Here is a 12,287-nt window from a genome sequence, read left to right on the forward strand (position 1 = left end):
ACACTGCGCTATGTTCCCCTCTCTCATTCTTGAGAGGGCAGGAGACCAAGACCTGGAGAAATGTCCTCTCAGGGGAGCTGAGAGCACCCTGAACCCCAATATTACAAAATGAAAATGAAAACACAATATGCCAAAACTGATGGGATACAGCAAAAGCAATTCTAAGAGGGAAGTTTATATCAATAAACACCTATGTCAAAAAAGTAGAAAGATCACAATGAAACAACCTAATGCTGTACCTCAAGGAGCTAGAAAAACAAGAACAAACTAAACCTAAAATTAGTAGAGGGAAAAAATAATAATGATGTGAGCAGAAATAAGTTGGAGACTAAAAAATGCAAAGATCAACAAAACAAATAATTTTGAAATGGTAAAGAAAACTGACAAAACTTTAGCTAGACTAGGGAGAAAAAGGGACATGACTCAAATAAGCAGAACCAGGGACAAAAAAGAAGACGTTATAACTCATACCTCAGAAATATGAAGCATCCTATGATACTATTACAAACAAACATATGCCAACAAATTGGAAAGTCTAGAAGAAATGGATAAATTTCTGGACACATGCAACCTAGCAAGACTGAATTATGAAGACATACTGTTTTGCTTTTTTGTTTTGTTTTGTTTTTAGATGGAGACTTGCTCTGTTGCCAGACTGGAGTACAGTGGCACCATCTCTGCTCACTGTAACCTTTACCTCCTGAACAGACCAATCATGAGTAACAAGGTTAAAGTAATGGTTAAGTCTCCCATCAAAGAAAAGTGCAGGCTTGGATTGCTTTACCACTGAATTCTATCATACATTTAGAGAAGAACTAATACCAATTCTTCTCAAATTATTAAAAAAAAAACCTGAAAGAGAAGGAATTCTTTCAAACTCATTCTGTGAGGCCAGCATTACCCTGATACCAAAACCAGACAAAGATACACACAAAAAAGAAAACTGCAGGCCAACATTCTTGAAGAACATAGATGCAACTATCCTCAACCAAATACTAGGAAACAAAAATCCACAACTCATTAAAAAGATTCTTGGTTATGATCTAGTGGGATTTATCTCAGGGATGCAAAGATGATTCAACAGACGTAAACTGATAAATGTGATATATCACATTAACAGAATGAAGAACAAAGCCCTATGATTCTTTCAACAGTCACAGAAAAATTTTTTGAAAACATTCAACATGCCTTCATGATAAAACCTTCAACAAACTAGGTATGGAAGGAATGTGCCTCAACACAACAAAGGCCATACATGATAAATCCACAGCTAACATCACACTCAGTCTGAAAAAGTTGAAGGCCTTTCCTCTAAGGTCTAGAACTCCACAAGGATGCTCACTGTCAGCATTTCTATAGAACATTTCTATTGAACATTATGTGGGAATTCTTAGCCAGAGCTAGCAGTCAAGAGAAAGAAATAAAAGGCATTCAAATTGGAAATGAGAAAGTCAAGTTGGCCCTGTTTGCAGATGACATGATCTTATAAACAGAAAACCCCCTAGAGACTCCACCAAAAAAACTAATAGGACTAATGAACAAATTCAGTAAAATTGCAGAACACAAAATACAAAATCCACATCAGAAAAGCAGTAATGCTGGTTTTTTGTTTTTTTTTTCAGATGGAGCCTTGCTCTGTCGCCAGACTGGAGTACAGTGGTGCCATCTTGGCTCACTACAACCTTTACCTCCTGAGTTCAAACAACTCCCCTGCCTCAGCCTCCCAAGTAGCTGGGACTACAGTCACACACCACCACACCTGGCTAATTTTTTATATTTTAGTAGAGATGGGGTTTCACCATGTTGGCCAAGATGGTCTCTATCTCCTAAACTCATGATCCACCTGCCTCAGCCTCCCAAAATGCTGGGACTACAGGTGTAAGCCACCACGCTTGGCCTTTTTTTTTTTTTTTTTTTTTTTTTTTTTGAAAAAGAGTCTTGCTCTGTTGCCCAGGCTGGAGTGCAGTGGTGTGATCTGTGCTCACTGCAATCTCCACCTCCCGGGTTCAAGTGATTCTCCTGCCTCAGCCTCCCGAGTAGCTGGGACTACAGGTTTGTGCCACTACACCCAACTAATGTTTTGTATTTTCTGTATAGACAGGGTTTCATCATGTTAGGATGGTCTCGATCTCCTGACCTCGTAATCCGCCCACCTTGGTGTCCCAAAGTGCTGGGATTTCAGGCCATCAGTAGTGTTTCTATGTGCCAACAGCAAACTGTCTGAATAAGAAATCAAGAAAACAATTCCATTTACAGTAGCTACAAATAAATAAATAAAATTCCTAGGAATAAATTTGACCAAGGATCCGAAAGAGCTTTATAATAAAAACTATAAAACATTAATGAAAGAAATTGAAGAGGGTACAAATAAATTGAATGATAGCCTGTTTATGGATTATAAAAATGAATATTTTTAAAACATTCATACTACCCAAAGAAATTTATAAACTCAATGGAATCCCTATCAAAACACCAATGACATTCCTCACAGTAATTTTTTAAAAGGCAATTCTAAAATTTATATGTAATCACAAAAGACCCCAAGTAGCCAAAGCTTTCTTGGACAAACAAACTGGAAGCATCATAATACCTGACTTAAAAATAAACTACACAGTTATAGTAACCAAAATAGCAGGTACTGGCATAAAAACCGACCCATCAACCAGTAGAACAAAATAGAAAACCTAAGTCTCACATCTATACCCAACCGATATCCAATAAAGGTGCCAATAACATTAGTGGGGAAAGAACATTCTCCTCAATAAATGGTAAAACTTAATATCCACATGCAGAAGAAAAGAACTAGACTTCCCCATCTCTCACCATATACAAAAACTAATTCAAAATGGATAGAGACAATTGTAAGACCCAAAACTATGAACTACTAGAAGAAAACTTAAAGGTATTTCATGACTTTGGTCTGGGCAAGGATTTTGGCTATGACTCAAAAGCGCATACAACAAAAGCAAAACTAAAAAGTTTCTGCATGGCAAAAGAAACACTCAACAGATCAAAGAGACAACCTACAGAATGGAAGAAAATATCTGCAATCTATTCTTCCGAGAAAGGGTTAATATCCAGAATATATATGGAACTCAGACAAATCAATATAAAAAAAATTCTGATTTAAAATGTGCAAAAGACCTGGATAGACATTTCTCAAAAGACATACAAATGGCCAACAGGTATATTAAAAATTCTTGGCCAGGCGCAGTGGCTCACACCTGTAATCCCAGCACTTTGGGAGGCTGAGGCAGGAGGATCATGAGGTCACGAGATAGAGACCATCTGGGCCAACACGGTGAAACCCCATCTCTACTAAAAAATACAAAAATTAGCTGAGCATGGTGGTGCGAGTCTGTAGTTCTAGCTACTTGGGAGGCTGAGGCAGGAGAATTGCTTGAACCCAGGAGGCGGAGGTTGCAGTGAGCCGAGACTGCACCACTGCACTCCAGCCTGGTGCCTGGCAACAGAGAAAGGCTCTGTCTCCAAAAAAAAAAAAAATGCTTAATATACTTATTGGATAAATGCAAAACTGCAATACATTTGGGAGGCTGAGGCAGGATGATCCTCATCCAAGGTCAAGAGTTCTAGAGCAGCCTGGCCAACATGGCAAAACCTCATCTTTGATTGTAACTCCAGCTACTTGGGAGGGTGGGACAGGAGAATCACTTGAACCCAGGCAAGACTCTGTCTCAGAAAAAAAAAAGCTGCAATAAGATGTTACCTTACTCCAATTGGAATGACTGCTATCAAAAAGATAAAAAGTAACAATTTCTAGAGAGAATGTGGAGAAAGGGAAACTCTTATATACTATTGATTAGAAGTTTCCTCAAAAAATTAAAACTAGAACTACCATATGATCCAGCAATCCCACTTCTGGATATATATCCAAAGGAAATGAAATCAGTATGCTAAAGAGATTATCTGCACTCCCAAGTTTATTGCAGTACAATTCCCAATTGACTTAGGTATCTTTCAATAGATGAACGGACAAAAAAGTGTTGTGTATATACACACACTAGGGAATACTGTTCAGCCAGTTCAGCCATAAAAAAGAATGAAATCCTGTCATCTGTGACAATGTGGATGAACCTAGAGGACCATTGTTAAGTGAAATAAACCAAGTGCAGAAGAACAAATAACACATGATCTACCTGATACATGGATCTACAAAAGCTGATTTCACAGAAGTATAGAGGAGAATAGTGGTTCCCAGAGGCTGGGGAAGGTAGTAAGAAGAATGGGGAGAGGTTGGTGACCATATTCCAAGTTATAGTGGGCAGGAGATATACGTTCTGGTGTTTACTGCACAGTAGGGTCACTAAAGTTAACATGGTGTCTTGTATATTTCAAAATAGCTAGAGAAGAGAATCTTTAATATCCTCATCACAAAGAGATGATAAATGTTTGAGGTGATGGACGTGCTAATTACCCTCATTTGATCATTACAAAATATATACATATATCAAAACATCACATCATAAATATGTACAATTATGATGTGTCAATTAAAAACAAAACTTAAAAAAGGTTGAGTTTATCAATCCTAGTTCTGCCAAGCAGTGCAATCTTGGGCCAGTTACTTATCCTCTCTACACCTCAGTTTTCTCCTCTGGGGGACAGGAATAATAATAAGTTGAGATTGCTTTGAGGTTTAAATGAGATGAAACAGGTCAATTGCTCAGCATGGACCCTGGCACATAGTAAAGTAATAGGTAATACATCATTAATACTTATTAATGATGTTATTACTATTAATATTACTTTGTTTTTGAGATGGAATCTCACTCTGTTGTCCAGGCTGGAGTGCAGTGGTACAGTCTCAGCTCTCTACAACCTCCGCCTGCTGGGTTCAAGTATTTCTTCTGCCTCAGCCTCCCGAGTAGCTGGGACTGCAGGTGTGCACCACCACACCTGACTAATTTTTGTATTTTTGTTAGAGACAAGGTTTCACCATATTCGCCAGGCTGATCTTGAACTACTGACCTCAGGTGATCTACCCACCTCAGCCTCCCAAAGTGCTGGGATTATAGGTGTGAGCCACCACGTCCGGCAAATATTACTATTATTTTCCTACTAGTTTTGAGAGTCTAGGCAAGTTTTCAAGCTTGCTGAGAGTGTCAGCTTGTTCTGGGGACCAATAGTTATCATTATCATAATCATCTTTGTTACCATGGACATCAGCATCTCGGTGGTTTCCGGACTTTTAAGTGATTGCATTTTAGCTGAAAGAAGGGGAGTTAAGATGCTTCTATGCTTAAAAAAATCCATGTAAATGTTTGCAACTATATAAAAATTGTATATGTACACAGGCAAGGACTGAAAAAAAGCAGGGACGAATAGACATTGATTTGTTTGGGTGTTCAGCATGTGGATGAAGCTTTAAACTTTTCTTTGATTTCTGCTAACATTATAACTGTATGTAATAATAATGCTTTAAATAGGTTGATTATATACAAAGTATAATGAAGCTCCATACACCTATCACCTACCTTCCCTGCAAACAATTTATTTCATAATCATGAAGGAAAATTCAAGTCAGCACTCTGGCCAAATATAATAACTTTCATGAATAAATGAGGCAATAAAAATGACCTAGAACATGCAGGTGAGGAGTAGGAAACAGAAAATAAAAAGATTTAGCTCCACTGGAAATGTCCAGCTGGCTCCAAAGAATCAGAACCCAGGTGTGCTCACACCACATCATTCCTTCTATTCATTCAACAAGCATTTACAAAGCCCTTGCTGTACAGGAGGCCAGGCGTGAGGTCCTATGCAAAACAAGAATGCTACTGGGGGAATAAAGGAAAATGAAGACCAAGTCCTTGCTCTTGCTGATTTCCTACTCTAAATCTAACCAAAGTATTTTAGTGCAGGGTTATATTAAATACATGCTATAACAGAAGCATGTCCAAGTTGTGATGGGAACAGACCAAAGAAGGGAGACGCTCTGCTGGGGATGGGAACAGTCCAAGATTCAGAGGAGGTGACTGGGCGCAGTGGCTCACACCCGTAATCCCAGCAGGGAGAGGCTGAGGCGGGCGGATCACCTGAGGTCAGGAGTCCGCCGAGGCCAGCCTGGCCAACAAGGTGAAACTCCGTCTCTACTAAAAATGCAAAAATTAGCTAGGCGTGGTGGTGGGCACCTGTAATCCCACCTTCTTGGGAGGCTGAGGCAGGAGAATCATTTGAACCAGAAGGCAGAGGTAGCAGTGAACTGAGATCGCACCATTGCACACCAGCCTGGGTGAGAAGAGCAAAACTCCATCTCAAAAAAAAAAAAGTATTCAGAGGAGGCATAAGTTGGGGTTAGAAGACCAAGGAGAAGCCAAGGGCTGAGCCTGGCAAGCTGAGTGGCCAGAAGGAGCGGAGATGATGGAGAGAGCACTAGAGACCGCAAGCGCCTGGGGAAGCCTGGAGGGTGGGATGCAAACAGGTGAAAGGAGAGGCAGCGGAGCAGGCAGGAAGAGTGGAGGCGTTGAATATCACAGAAGAGAAATGAAAAACTCACTCCAGCCATGTTGCTGTTCTTGGAATAATCTTGAAAGTGTTCTCCGATTTGAATTAGTTAATAATGACTTGGCTTCATGTAATGGTGATTCTGCTCAGCTTACATTGCAAGAGGATTTTATTGTTCTGGTTTCATACTTTCAGAAGATACATGGTTTTTTTTACAGGCCCCTGGGGTTTAATGACTATGCATTTAGGCTTTTGCAAGATTTAATGGTTTAATACGGCAATGGATTTTAAATATCTCCTAAAAATAATTAAAAGGGGATAAAAACAAGTCATAATTAAGTACTGAAAATGCTTTAAAAATTTTGCAGTTAGGAATTATGTCTAATTAAATAAACTCTATATCCACATTGACACATTGTTCGTAGTACGCTAGTGTCATCATTCTCAGGCACAGCAGACTGGCCCCTGCATCACAGCCATATTCTGCTTCTTGGAGCACACATTTTTTGAAAGTCCCAGAGAGATAGCCAGGTGTAGTGGCTAACACCTGTAATCCTAGCACCTAGCACTTAGAGAGGACGAAGTGGGAGGATCACTTGAGATCAGGAGTTTGAGACCAGCCTGGATACCATAGCAAGACCCTGTCTCTCCAAAAACTTTTTGAAAAATTATCTAGGTGTGGTGGCACATGCCTGTAGTACCAGCAATTCAGGAAATTGAGGCAGAAAGATTACTTCAGCCCACTGCACTCCAGCCTGGGAGACAGATGGATACTCTGTCTCAAATAATAAATAACAAATAAAGGAGGTCCTAGAGAAAGGAGTCTGTGCACTCCTGTGTGTTGGCCCAACTAAGTTCCTGAGAGTGGGACTTGCATGGGGAGTTGAGAATTGATGGGACTTCAACCACCCAGTTTGGAGACTGAAAGCACAGGAGTGCTTTGTCCAGCGTCCTATTTGGTTACCCCATAAAGTATAAACCAAACAGGCCAGGTGCAATGGATCACGACTATAATCCCAGAACTTTGGGAGGCCAAGGCAGGTGGATTACGAGGTTAGGAGTTCAAGACGAGCCTCGCCAAGATGGTGAAACACTGTCTCTTCTAAAACTACAAAAATTAGTTGGGCATGGTGGTGGGTGCCTGTAATCCCAGCTACTCGGGGAGGCTGAGGCAGAGAATTGCTTGAACTTGGGCAGCAGTGACCTGAGATCACTCCACTGCCCTCCAGTCTGGGTGAAAGAGTAAGACTCTGTCTCAAAAAAAACAAAAAACAAAACAAAGTGTGGTCGGGCATGATGGCTCACGCCTGTAATCCCAGCACGTTGGAAGGCCTGAGGTGGGCAGATCACAAGATCAGGAGATTGAGACCATCCTGGCCAACATGGTGGAACCTCATCTCTACTAAAATACAAAAAATTAACCAGGCAGGGTGGTGGGCCACTATAGGCCCCGCTACTTGGAAGGCTGAGGCAGGGGAATTGCTTGAACCCAGGAGGTGGAGGTTGCAGTGAGCCAAGATAACACCACTGCACTCTACCCTGGTGACAGAGTAAGACTCCGTCTCAAAAAAAAAAAAAAAAAAAAAAATGTATAAGCCCAACCTTCATTGGGCTCTGACCTCAGAGCTAACCAAGGAGTGAGGAGAGAAAAAAAAAAAAACAACAACTTTGAATTCAATTGAGTTGGAACCAAACTTACTGCAAAGTCACTGAATGTAACGACACTTTTATGGATGTTTTTGTGTGCTTGTTATCGGGCAGCTACGAGACCTTGAGATAGATTTAGTTTTAGTTGTAAGAAAACAAGACACTTTTTGCATAACTGAAATAACAATTTTTTGACTGAAAATCATGTATGCTATGTCTACAGAGCTTTTTAAAATTGAAAAACACAGTTAATGAAAACATTATGGGAAAGAAAGCAAAACAAATTTTTTGAAAGGGCAAGAAAATCAGCCTTTGCCACAGTTCCTGGCTCTACAAAAATTTGTATATTTGGATTCAGTTTGTCCTGAGTTCAGTCAGTTGGAGCCGTTTATGTTGGCTTTGGTTCTGTTCACACCCCTGAAAATAGATTTGCCTTTCAAGAAGTAAATATGCCCCACAAGAGGAAGTTTAGAGAGGTACTTTCTGCCCCACAAAACCTTTTCTCTGTTTGACAGCATCTAGAACACCCAGACAGAGGTATGTTTTCTTTCAGAGGCTTCTGTTTTCTTTGTACATGGACATAGAAGAACCCAAATGTCATTCTCGCCCTGAGGTGCAGTGATGAATTTCATTCCAGGCAAAGGTGGATTCACTGCGAAGCTAACACGGCTTAAACTTCAGCACCCCTCACAAGCCCAGGACAGTCTCAAGACACTAGGTGAGGCCACAGTCATGTGTTCACATTGAAAATAAACTGTAAAAGTTAGGTATTTTAGCTGCAATCCACTTGGAATTCTCTCTGTCACACGTCCCTTCAGTTTAGGTGGCATGAGAGTGGCCAAACATTTTTGGGGTCTAGCTGAAGGGAACTTAGATAAGAAATGCATCTTCTTGGCAGGGCACAGTGGCTCATGCCTGTAATCCCAGCACTTTGGAAGGCCGAGGCAGGCGGATCACAAGGTCAGGAGTTTGAGATCAGCCTGACTAACATGGTGAAACCTCGTCGCTACTAAAAAAATACAAAAAATTAGCTGGGCCTGGTGGTGCGTGCCTGTAATCCCAGCCATTCAGGAGGCTGAGGGACGAGAATCGCTTGAACCCAAGAGGAGGAAGTTGCAATGAGCCGAGATCGCGCCACTACACTCCAGCCTGGGCGACAAAGCGAGACTCCATCTAAAAAAAACATGCATCTTCTTTGGGTTAGGTGGGGTGTATTTACGTGATTTGCGGTCACTTTCATGGATAATGAAGTTATTCTTGGCCATTCTGGTGTTAGAATAGATGGTAGGGCAATTATTACCACCCACCATGCATCTCAATTGGTGTCATAACATGAAGGTTCAAAACCAGAGGACAGGTTGAGATAGAAATGAGTCCTAGTTCTAGGACTCCTGGCACCAGACATTAACTTGCAGAAAATTCTTCCTCTTGGCAGATGTTATGGTGCATTATTTGCAAAGTTGGCTGCAAAAATGATTCCCACACTGCACTGTTATTTGCAAAGTCTTTGCGGTATCTTCCATCAAGAGCCCCCTTTTTTCACCACACCTCAAATCTAGGCTACAATTGGGGATTGGTTTGACCAATAGAACGTTGTGGAAGTGATAGATTCCATTTTCTCCAGCTGAGTAATTTGCCTAGCACATAAGAGGCCAGGTAGCTTTTTTTGTGTGTTCCTTATGGAAATAAGGTCTTGCTCTGTCACCCAGGCTGGAGTGCAGTGGTGCCATCAGAGCTAACTGTAACCACGAACTCCAGGGCTGAAGCTATCCTCCTGCCTCAGTCTCCCAAATAGCTGGGACTAAAATGTGTGCCACCATGCTTGGGTAATTTTTAATTTTTTATTTGCAGAGATGGGATCTTGCTGTGATGACTGGCCTCAAGTTATCCTCCTACCTCAGCCTCCCAAAATGATGGGATTATAGGTATGCACCACCGTGCCTGGCCATGAACAGGTAGCTTTTACACCCATCCTCTTTCTGCCATGTGAAGAAGCCCAGGCTAGCTTCCTTGAGGATTAGAGGCCACAGGAAAGGGATTCCAGGTGACAGCCCACACCAACCTCCAGATATGTAAATGAGGCCATGTAAGCCCATTCAGCCCTGGTTCTACCACCAGACAGCTGGGGCTTCATGAGTAATTGCCGATGAGACCAGCAAAACCACCAAGCAGAGCCCTGCCCAACTTGCTGATCCACAGAATCGTAACAAAATAAAATTGTTGTTGTTTAAAGCGACTAAATTTGGGAGTCGTCGTTACACAGTAATAGATAATAACTGATACAAACATGAAAAGTTGGGAGCAGTTGATTTGGTTCTCACAACACCTAATCAAATAGAAGTTCTCTTCTGTCGGGAGTGCACTCAAAAATGCAGTGTGTACAATTGTTATAGAATCCTACATTTTCTTTTGTTACCTTCCTTCCTTTCTTGTCTCTTTTTTCCTCCCCAGGCAATGACAGATTTTTTATAAAACTCAAGCCTTTTTTCTTTTTTTTGAGACAGGTTTTCACTCTTGTTGCCCAGGCTGGAGTAAAGTGGCACAATCTCAGTCCACTCTAACCTCTGCTTCCCAGGTTCAAGTGATTCTCCTGCCTCAATCAACCTCCACCTCCGGGGTTGGAGCAATTCTCCTGCCTCAGCCTCCGGAGTCTGGGACTACAGGTGTGCACTACCATGCCTCACTAATTTTTGTATTTTTGGTAGAGACAGGGTTTCACCATGTTGGCCAGGCTGGTCTCGAACTCCTGGTCTCAGATGATAGGCCTGCCTTGGCCTCCCAAAGTGTTAGGATTACAGGTGTGAGCCACCACAACCCAGCTCAAATAAGCCTTTTAAAGTGCAATTTGGAAAGATACTTTGGAAAATTTCAGTATAAGTGAAAGTTACAAGTTAGGTACAAGTAGGAACTTAGACATTCCTGATTTGAATGCATAGGATTACAAGTTACAAGTTAGGTACAGGTAAGAGCATTCCTGATTTGGATGCATAGGATTACAAGTTACAAGTTAGGTACAGGTAAGAGCATTCCTGATTTGGATGCATAGGATTACAAGTTACAAGTTAGGTACAGGTAAGAACATTCCTGATTTGGATGCATAGGATTACAAGTTACAAGTTAGGTACAGGTAAGAGCATTCCTGATTTGGATGCATAGGATTACAAGTTACAAGTTAGGTACAGGTAAGAACATTCCTGATTTGGATGCATAGGATTACAAGTTACAAGTTAGGTACAGGTAAGAGCATTCCTGATTTGGATGCTTAGGATTACAAGTTACAAGTTAGGTACAGGTAAGAGCATTCCTGATTTGGATGCTTAGGATTACAAGTTACAAGTTAGGTACAGGTAAGAGCATTCCTGATTTGGATGCATAGGATTACAAGTTACAAGTTAGGTACAGGTAGGAGCATTCCTGATTTGGATGCTTAGGATTACAAGTTACAAGTTAGGTACAGGTAAGAGCATTCCTGATTTGGACACATAGGATTACAAGTTACAAGTTAGGTACAGGTAAGAGCATTCCTGATTTGGACGCATAGGATTACAAGTTACAAGTTAGGTACAGGTAAGAGCATTCCTGATTTGGACGCATAGGATTACAAGTTACAAGTTAGGTACAGGTAAGAGCATTCCTGATTTGGACGCATAGGATTACCTTCTTTTGCCATCCTTGACTTTGTTTGCTCAGGTTCATTAAAATAAAAAAAAAAAGACTGAAGAATTGTTCTAAAGGAAAGGAGTCTAGAAAGAAAGTGCATTTAAATGCAATGTATGATCCCTGATTGAATCTTAGATCAGAAAAAGAATTTATTATTTTTATTTTATTATAAGGACATTAGTGAGATAATTCTGAAATTTATATAATAGGTGTGGCTTAGTAATAGTATTGCATCAATGTTAATTTTATACTTTGAAGATTGTATTATGGTTACACAAGAGAAAAATCATTTTTTAAAAAAAGAAAATACACATGGAATCATTTAGGGGCAAAGGGGCATTATATCTTAGTCTCATATGTATAAATACATATTTATTTTTGTTGGTGGTGGAGGTTTGTCTTTTTGTTTTTTGGTTTTTTTTTTTTTGAGACAGAGTCTCACTCTGTCACCCAGGCTGGAATGCAGTGGCGTGATCTCGGCTCATTGCAATCTCCGCTTCCTGAGGTCAAGTGATTCT

At 40.7% G+C, this 12,287-nt stretch overlaps 1 long non-coding RNA gene across 2 annotated transcripts in view; it reads left to right on the forward strand.

Moving 5' to 3' along the window:
• LOC108587957 (uncharacterized) overlaps positions 1-12,287 on the forward strand; it is a 73,769-nt gene that overhangs the window by 16,881 nt on the left and 44,601 nt on the right. The gene's annotated exons all lie outside the window — the stretch shown is intronic.

This window comes from Callithrix jacchus, chromosome 13 (assembly GCF_049354715.1).
Source record: "Callithrix jacchus isolate 240 chromosome 13, calJac240_pri, whole genome shotgun sequence".
Lineage (NCBI taxonomy): Eukaryota > Metazoa > Chordata > Mammalia > Primates > Cebidae > Callithrix > Callithrix jacchus.